The sequence below is a fragment of the Cottoperca gobio genome, chromosome 19 (assembly GCF_900634415.1).
Source record: "Cottoperca gobio chromosome 19, fCotGob3.1, whole genome shotgun sequence".
Taxonomy (NCBI): domain Eukaryota; kingdom Metazoa; phylum Chordata; class Actinopteri; order Perciformes; family Bovichtidae; genus Cottoperca; species Cottoperca gobio.
This window is the reverse complement of record NC_041373.1, coordinates 7,896,394-7,905,813: the sequence shown is the minus strand read 5'-3', so window position 1 is coordinate 7,905,813 and position 9,420 is coordinate 7,896,394.

Here is a 9,420-nt window from a genome sequence, read left to right as displayed (position 1 = left end):
CTTCTGTTGGTGATCAGGAGAAACGCAATTCATGTGGCTCTGGCAGCTGCTCACACTTGGGGGAGGGGTGCCCTGATTCAGCTGGACAACACCTTAAAGGATAAAAAAGATACACGCTACAAGAATTTAACCAGATTTAGCTCCACTCAGGACGGCCCACATGAAAGAGCACAATCTGGGATAAGAGTCCACGTCACAGCTCAGACGGCGCACCCTGGTATCACAGTTTTGACTTTAATGGCAAGTTTGGAAGTGATTTCTTCTAAGAAATCTCACTAAGGCTGTACATTTGGTCTGTTTTGCAAATAGTAACTAATCTATGAGCATGGAAATATTGAAAAGTAAGTCAGACAAAGATTGGGTCGACACTAAAGTAAATTTGGAATGATTTTATAACATTTCTTAGCAAGTATCTAGATGTTAGTGGTGTCAGGATGCTGGGAGCCATCTGCAGACATTGTTGTATCTTGTAGCACAGCCTTCAGTGTTTCAGCCGGGACCCAGACTCCTCAGAGCAAATACCATGAAGGATATACAGAAGAGAGGAGAACAGACACTGAGCCAAGCGGGTTGGAGATGGTTAGAAGAACCAGCAGCTTTTGAGGTCTCCACGTCACATGTTTAACTTCAATAAGCTCTGGTAGAGGGTTTATGGTGAGTTGGAAGTGGGCGGGCGTAATGGATGCTCCCGCTCTGATTGGCTCCAGCCGGTTCCCCATATTTAGATTAGTGTCATGTCCCTCCCTGGTTTGTGTTCAGCTGTGCTTTGGAATGAAAGGCAAGATGTCTGGTTGCTTTCTCTCTCTCTCTCTCTCTCCACATCACATCATGGAAACTAACTGAGAGCTCATTCACTGGCTCTGTAACGCACCTTGCTCTGTCATTTATTAGCTGTCTCTCCCCTGGACTGATTTACATGTTGGAAGTTTTTAAGCCATGAAACTTTGTTTTTTTCCTGACTCTCGGTGCTGGAAATGAAACAATGCAACGCTAACCCTGAAAGTATTTACTTTTCCTTGTGGACATGAAGTTTGAGTCATAGGGACAAAATCAGACCCCCCTTTCCTCCATCTTCACTTTTGTTCTCCAAAAATCACTGCTTAATAATACAATTATGTTAAAATAATAAAATGAAGTACAGTGCCTCGGTGGCTGGTATTTGCTGGCCACCACTAGCCATTTGTCAAACCTGACATTCTGTGTCGCTGTGTTAGCTTCCCAAATTATCACTTTTTTTCTTTTCTGTCCACGTTTGCAAGCAAAAGAGTAAAAAAAGAAAAGAAAGAGGAGGAGGTGCTCTTCTTTGCCTGACATGAATGTATCAACTTTTCATTTCCCAGGCCTGCCACATCAACAAAGGGAGTGCACTTGGCTGCGATGCAAAGAGGAGGAACAAAAACAGTGTCGAGACAAAAAAAATGTAGGAATCGACCACAGAGGGGGAAAAAAGGGAGGAGCAGCCCGTTCTGGCAAAATTGAGTTTGTATGATGATGGTGGATGAATATGCACTTAGAGTACCCTCTGACACCGTTAACCTACGCTTCTCAGTTCTCTAAGTGTTGATGTTGCTTCTTTAACTGCACTATACTATGGGCGTAAAGCTACAGGATTTGTTAGATTCGAGCTTTTTGAAACACTTTGGTGAGGCAATGACTGATCAAAGTGAATCATTTCTGCAGCGCACCAAATATCTGAGCTCATTTAAAACAGATGGTCTTAGTTAAAGCACATTGTGTCGCTCCGGAAAGAATTTGAAGGTCCCACAGGGGAATATAATCGATTGCAAAAAAATATTAATATACTGGATGTGTGGATCTCACTATCCCACATACAGTTAAAATAAAGTAAACCACCTTTTGAAGTATATGCCTGGCTGCGATGTCAGAGTAAAGGTGGGTATGTTGTCATCAGGGTGTCAAGTGGGCACCTCCTCAATTTCAGAATCACTTCAGCATGTGACTATCCTCTACAGAGGTTAGACTTTTCATTACGTTTAATGGTTATACTTAACCTGATAATGACAGTGGCCACCCACATTTAGGACAGGATCCACAGCTTCCTGACCCTTCAAACCGCTCTGAATGTAATGACTGCACTTAAGGTGCAGAGTCACCTGGGTTATTGTTAGGCTTAGCAACACAACATGCTTTCAGGAACCCCCTTTTTGAATGATATGTTCTGGAAAACCTAAAGAAAACTCTTTTAGTAGTATCTTTTAGATAAAGTTGTTATAGGTGCCTGATGACAAGGGTGGCTCATTCTCATGCTAAATAACTGTGATGTTGCATTTTGCTACAGAGATGTAAACCTCCAGCACTGGACTGCTCTCTCAGTCTGCTGCCTTTCCCTCAACATGTCAAGACACTCAACAGTCTGCATTCCTCCTACAAACAGTTTTCCTGGAGCTCAGCTGCTTAACAAGGCACCATTGCCGAATGCAGTCTGCTCTCCCTATCATGTGTAACAGAAATAATGATATAGTTTCATAAAATCTGTTGGCATGAGGCCGCATGTGTCCACTCTGTGGTTTCTAGGCTCACCTGGCAGCTGTAGAAACACAAGATTTGCAAAAACTGATATTAAATAGCTCAGAATTTGAGTGTTTATGCTTCACCTTTCCTTTTTGTCTGCCACATCGCCACCTCTGTTAACACATTTTGCTGTCTTTTCCTCTCTCTCTCTCTCTCTCTCTCTCTCTCTCTCTCCCTCTCTCCTTTTAAAATTTGTCCTGTCTCTACCTGTCTTGCGCATTGCTGAAGTTCTTTTATTTCACTCCCCCCTTGCTTCCCCTTAAACGTCTCTAAGCAGTAGGAGGGAGATAAGCACCCAGTTAAAAGAGTAGCCACCCTGGGGCGTCCTTCCTGAGAGTTCACGAGGTAGGAGTGCAGACCTTTGTGTCAGACTCCTCCCTCTCACACCCGCTAAACCCAGCCCAGTCCCACCCTGCCTCTCCCTGCCTTACCCATAGGACGGCTTCTTAATACTGAGACAAATACCGCACCATGAAATCACACAATTTGTCTTTTTACTGTCAAATTGATGGAGGTTGTTTGTGTTGATGTAAGTATGTGTAGCATTGGTTTTATGAAGGATTGTCTGTAACGTTTGTGTCACGTGCTGACCAGGATTGCATTTGTTCCAAACTTTTTTCCTCCATATTAATGGAATCTGATATCACAGCTTGAGGGAAGGCTCTTTTTTTTGTTCTTTAAAAAAACAAAACATTTTAATGCCCCAATGTTACCCAAAACACCTGTACACCGGTAAAAGTGCTTTTATTTTGTGAGTGAAAGCAGGAAAGGAAACAAAGGATGACAACAGAGAATAAGTTGGAAATGGAAACATCTTTTTGTTCTGTCCCTGCACATGAGTTCAATTCTTAAAGCATCTGGAATCACTTAACTCTGTACTGCTGGCTGCATTATGCTCAGCTCTGCTGTGCGACTTCAGCTTCAGGGGTAACAAAATGAAAACAGTGGAGGACTAAAGGTTTTTTGGTTAGAAAACAGTCTGTTTATGCCGTCATATACATACTGCTTTCTTTACAGCAAGTATCTGCCCATGCTAGTTACATATTGTGACTGACTAATATAGACCAAAGAATGTACAAATTACTTGAAAATGACTCGGTGAGCAATGATCCCAACACTCAACTCAAACCAGATTAATGTGACGGATAAAATCCAGGCAGCTATTTTACAAACTTTATGTGCAAATGGTAAAGCATACTAGCATACATTCACTGTGTCATTGTTTCTTTACTTATGATAATTAAGACCAAATAAAAGTACATAGGAAATGTGCTTGGACTACTGGCCAGTAATCTAAATAACCTTTTATATGATGGTTGATTATTTTTGTCCACGATCTTTTAACATTTTGTCAATTCCGTTTAAAATCTCTGCATTTTATAGCCTGAAAGACATAAAATATATATTCTCCTAAAATAGTGCAACTAACTTACTTGAGAAGTAGCAACAAACAAAGAGTATTTTAGTTAAATACATAACTTAAATAGCGTCTTAAGGTAGGCTACTCGAACTTTACCTTTTTGTGCAACATTACACTTTACTCAAGATTCTTCATTGTGTGTGTGTGTGTGTGTGTGTGTGTGTGTGTGTGTGTGTGTGTGTGTGTGTGTGTGTGTGTGTGTGTGTGTGTGTGTGTGTGTGTGTGTGTGTGATGATTGAGAGAAAGTGATTCCTCCAATCTCAGTTTGTTGCTCCATTACCTTCAGGGCAGTACAAGCCATAACAAGTAGGGTGAACCTCCTTTATATTACCTGTAGCTACGTATATTCCACACACACTTCCACGCCACACAGTCTCTACAACATGAGGACTTCACAGTTCTCAGTTGCTTTTAATGAATTAATATACAAACAATAGTTTGTTGTGTGTGTTTCTTGCCCCTACTGTACTAAAAACGGTTTCATGACCTCCACATATTGTTGTACTTTGTTTGGGGATGGATGTCTGAAGGCAGTAAACACTAGCAGGAATCCCTGAAACATAGAAGTATTGTCAGCTGTAAGGAATAGAGTTCTGTGTACACAATAGTTCCTCATATTTCCCACCTGCAACACTGAGAGGTCCTCCTGCCATCGTAGCCTCAGTGCTGAAGTAAAAACATGTTGGTACGACCCCTCTGGGATCCTCATGCTGTGAGGCCTTGTCCTCAGTGAGGAGAGGCCAGAGAAAACAGCCTCTCAGCCACCTTACACAGGTGATCAGGACAGAGGAATTAATGCTGTAGACCGGAGCTGAGACGCAGCAGATGACCTCCCAAACCGTGGCAATATGTGACATTCACCAGTGATAGTAGATCTGTTGTACTGAAGTGGTAAATCCTAACAACCATAGGAAGATGTGTCTTGTTAAAGTCTTAAGTTGCAGCATAGGAACAGTTTTTAGCACATTTTGACATGTGACCAAAATATTAAATACAAAATAAAAGAGCATTAAAGGCCATGAAGGATTTGAGTATGCCACCTTTGGGCTAAATGTTCCTCATATCTGTGCAAAGTGGGAAAGTAAACAGTTGGTGTGTGAAGACCAAGACCTGAGCATGTCTCAGCAAACTGTGAAACACTTTTCAAACTGTGGGGGAAAAAAGCGGGCTCTGAAACAGATTTTGAAAAGTAAACTAAAATAAAGAGCAATTTGTTGAAAATTTGCCAATTTAGTTGTTTGTCATTTTCTTTTCTGATGTTAATCATGTTCAAAGGGAATTCCTAAAATCTGAATTTCTACATGTTTTTAGTTGCATCTTTGCTAAGAAAGTTAAGTCCTTTTCTTTTCTGCTGAGGGATAAAACCTTATCAAGTCAATTCCAGTGTATTTATACAATCCCAGTCATGTTGGTTCCAAGGGTTTAAAAGTCTTCACTGCCTTTGACACATTCTATCCTTCGATTGGGATAAGAAAAAACGGCACGTAAACCCGACAGTTTGCCGTCTGTATCCAAACCATGTGTTGAGGAGTCATCTCCTTATGAGGGTTGGCTGAGATCACACCCACAGAAGAGCCCCCTCTAGTGCATACTGTCTCCAGCATTTAGACTCACCCCAAATTCACAAGCTGGCTCACCACCATGTAAACACAGAGCAGAGAGAGCAGAGAGAGCAGAGAGATCCGTGATGACGAATGCAGATGCTTTAGGCTGATGGGGATTATTCTGTGGAGGGGAGGGCATATTCCAAGGGGAAGGTGGAGGTGGGGGTGAAATGTGAGACTCTGGATCAGAGCTGAAGCATCCGCTGGAAGGAGGAGCTGTAGTCACATAGTGCAGATGGGTGTGAAAGAGCAGAGAGATTCACTCTTTGATTTAAACAAAGATCATTAATATTAGTTTGATGTTTGGTTTCTTCCTCTTCTATGCATCTCCTGCAATTAATTGTAACATTTCCAAATTCTTGCCCTTAACGTAACAGCCATCTAACATTGTCAGTACTGGATTACAGCCAGAGATTCAGCGCTGCAACACTGTTAGCTATAATTACATAATAGACTGTTGTGGCTTTGCGGTTTCGCAGGTGGTGATTACTTTAGTTTTTTCTATAACTACATCTCCCTCCCACTTGTGTAAATAGATGGACAGAAACACAGAGGGTAAAAGGGGATCTTCATGTCATTGTTTGGGTCTCTAAAGACAACCTGGATGACAAAGGTCAGCTGGTGCAGAGGCGGAGAGTACTTTCTGAATGATTCCATCTTTGTTACTCTCATACTTCACAATGGAGCAGGAGCTTGATTGTAGAAGCAGGCGGAGCGAATACTTACTATGACTCATATGAGAATACGTGGTTCTCCTTTCTCCGGGCCTCCCTATTCCTGCCTCCTCACTTTTTCTCTCAATCTCATCTAAACGCCAACATGCAACATCATTTACAATGAAATGTGCAGAGCAGCCTCACAGGAAATATTACAAACAGCTGAAAGGGGAGAGTAGATGCCTGCCGAGATACTTAGTTCAAGAAGAAGCAATAGTGATAAAGTGAAGGACTCATTGAGCTCTTCATGGTGGCAGCATGATGATGTCAGTGTAGATGTGTTAAAACGACATGAACATTTGTCGAGAGAGATGCCCATTGGGAAAGTGCTGTTTGCATTTACTGCCTGCTGTCAATCATCAAACACTTCAAAATTGCGGCTCAAATGATCAGCTTTCTTTAGTTTAAGGGTGTGGCACACAGGGAAGCTAACTAACTAGCATGCTGATGATTTCACCTTTTTGAAATTTGGAAGCATTGAAATCTAGGCTGCAACCAACAATTCATTTGATTGTGGATTAGTCTTAACAGTGATGTTAATGACAATATGAAAACAATGTGAATACAGTTTATCGTAGTGATGAACCTGCAGGTAATTATCTCCTGAATCTGCAGCTTCCCTCGTCTTTAAAGAGCTTTAAAGTGAGTTTCAGCTCATTGTTTAGCTGTCAATCCCGCAACTTTACTGTCGGGTTCACTTTTACTGCTTTCATGACGCCCTTTTTCGACAGCAGGTCTGTATCCAGAGAGAAAGCTCTAAAAACCAACTGTAAACCACCTGCTCAGCAGCAAACAGCGATTAGACAGAGTTAGAGGCTAGCCGGTGAAGAGTGGAGCGTTGAGCAGCTAAAGAGACAGATATTTCCCTCAGGAGATGGTAGAGTGCACAGTGGAGGCTAAAAGACAATGAATGTTGGACTATATATAAGAAGTGGACATAGTCACTGTGACGTCACCCTTTGGTTTGTGGACTACGGTTTTAACGCCTTGAGTTTGGCGTTGTAGCCATCTAGCGATTGAGACCATAAACTCAGGAAAATGTTTACAGAGGTAATAAATCAAGTGAGAAGTGGGCTCATTTTCAACTTGCTTTTGCAACTAGTGGAGACGACAAGTTTAAGGTACTTTCCCATTGGCTTAGATTTGTAAACCCGGAGGTTGCCCACTGGGTAGACGCAAACAACGCAATTCTTCTGCCAATCGATTGATGAGATGTTTTTGTGCTCATTTCTGTACATATAACAATTACATGACTGACTAGAGTTTAGAGTAAAGAATGTTGAACTAACCAAGACATTATGTTCAACTGCTAATGTTGAGCTTTAGGAGTGCAGACGTGTGGGACCAGCAGTGTTTCAGATTGTAGAAAGAACTTTCAGGCAGAAGGCAGATTTAGGGAAGTTGCCATTTTCCTTGGATTTTCCATTTAGCTCAACAGAAAGTTGGCCTCAAGCAGCAGCTTTTATCCGACATCGGAGAAGAAGTCTGTGATCTGTGCAGAGCAGAGTAGGAAAACAGCTTTAGTCTGATTTTCATCCACAGAAACAGAAATAAAGAAATACTTTTTTTCTCTTTCCTGTGTAAACATACATTTGGCTTTAAAACCCCATAACATGTATGCCAACAGTTTAAAGTATTTCTTTTATTTAAAGTAATATATTAAGGGCACTAAAAGATAGAAGGTTTAGTAGTAACAAAAAAAACTTTAAGCCCAGTCTGATCCGGGGTGCCATCTTCAGACTGGGTCGTCTGAATGTTTCTTATGAGAGTCCTCAGATTGGTAGCAGCTGTGGTTGTTGGCTGGGTTGAAGCTGTGGGAGGCTGCGGCAGGCCAGCGGGGAGGAGCTCCAACATCTGGAAAAGAAAGAAAGCTGGCTGAAACACAGACAAGAGAGCCTAGCAACACGAGTACTCCCCAGCCAATCCTGTCGCTACAGTGTTTGCGAGTTTACAGTTTGCTTTGTCTAAATAAATGTTTTAAAGTGCGAGCGTTGTTGGATTAAAATCACAGCCTCTGAAATATAAATTTCATTTAAAAGCATCTCCTGGATAGAGAGCGTCAGCTGAGACAGTGGAAAGAGTGGACTGCTGTTTTTAAGATCCGACCCTCTGGGCCTCTCCTGATCTAATAGCGTGTCTAAACATGTGGGAGCCGCCTGCAAGAGGAAAAAGGGAGGAAGGGGGTTGAGGTGGTGTTTGTGCTGGTCAAGAAAAACTTAAATTCCTCCTCTTAAGATTTACCCATTCTAGCTGACATGACTTGCTTTTCTACAAAGTTAAATACTGAATGTCTTTCTTAGTGAAATGACAGGTCACGTACTGCACATATTACTACAAAGTTGAAATGTTTTATAAATAGTCTACAAATGTAACAAGTTGCAACACATTTCTCTAACCATTGATGCAATGGTACAGTGTAAAAGGGAGTCATCAATAATTTGTTCACTGTTTCTTTGAAAAATGAATGTACAAGCTTTTGAGAAGGCATGTCAGGATAACACAATAAAGTTCAATTCCTATGGAATAGCTGTTGAGATATTTCAGTCTGGACTGAATTTGACGTCCGTATCGAGCAGCACTGCTGGCAGCGAGGGCACGTTCCCTTTATTTTAGAGCTCAAAGTGCAGGTGGGATTGATTCTCTGTGAGTCACTCAGAGCACAGCATAGGAAAGTAAGAGTTACTGAAGTCACGTTTATTTCTGGTGAAGTACTGCACTTTTTCAAGCCACGGTAATTATATGTTATGGCTTACTGAACTTCCTAGCCAGACGAAGTCAATATAATTAACTCCTCTCCCTACCATTTTGCTCCTCTTTCCTTGAACTTGCCTTAGTTTTTTGGAAACAGCGTTGGTAGAAAGTGTTTAAAGTTTTGAAAATGCTTAATATTAAACGGAATACATTTGAATATACATCTTGAAAGAGCTTCGTTTTCAACTTAATCTGGTGTTTCATGTACACAATCACTCACGTACACCAAACATTTTTGTATATTTAATATTAAACAAACCCGTCGTCATATTTGTTTGTTGTCTCCTGGCGTCACACACCAGACACGGAGCCTAACCCTAACCCTAAATGAGAATGTAAAAGAACTTAATGAGTTGCTACTACTACTGGGCACCATTCTACACTGAGCTCATACGGC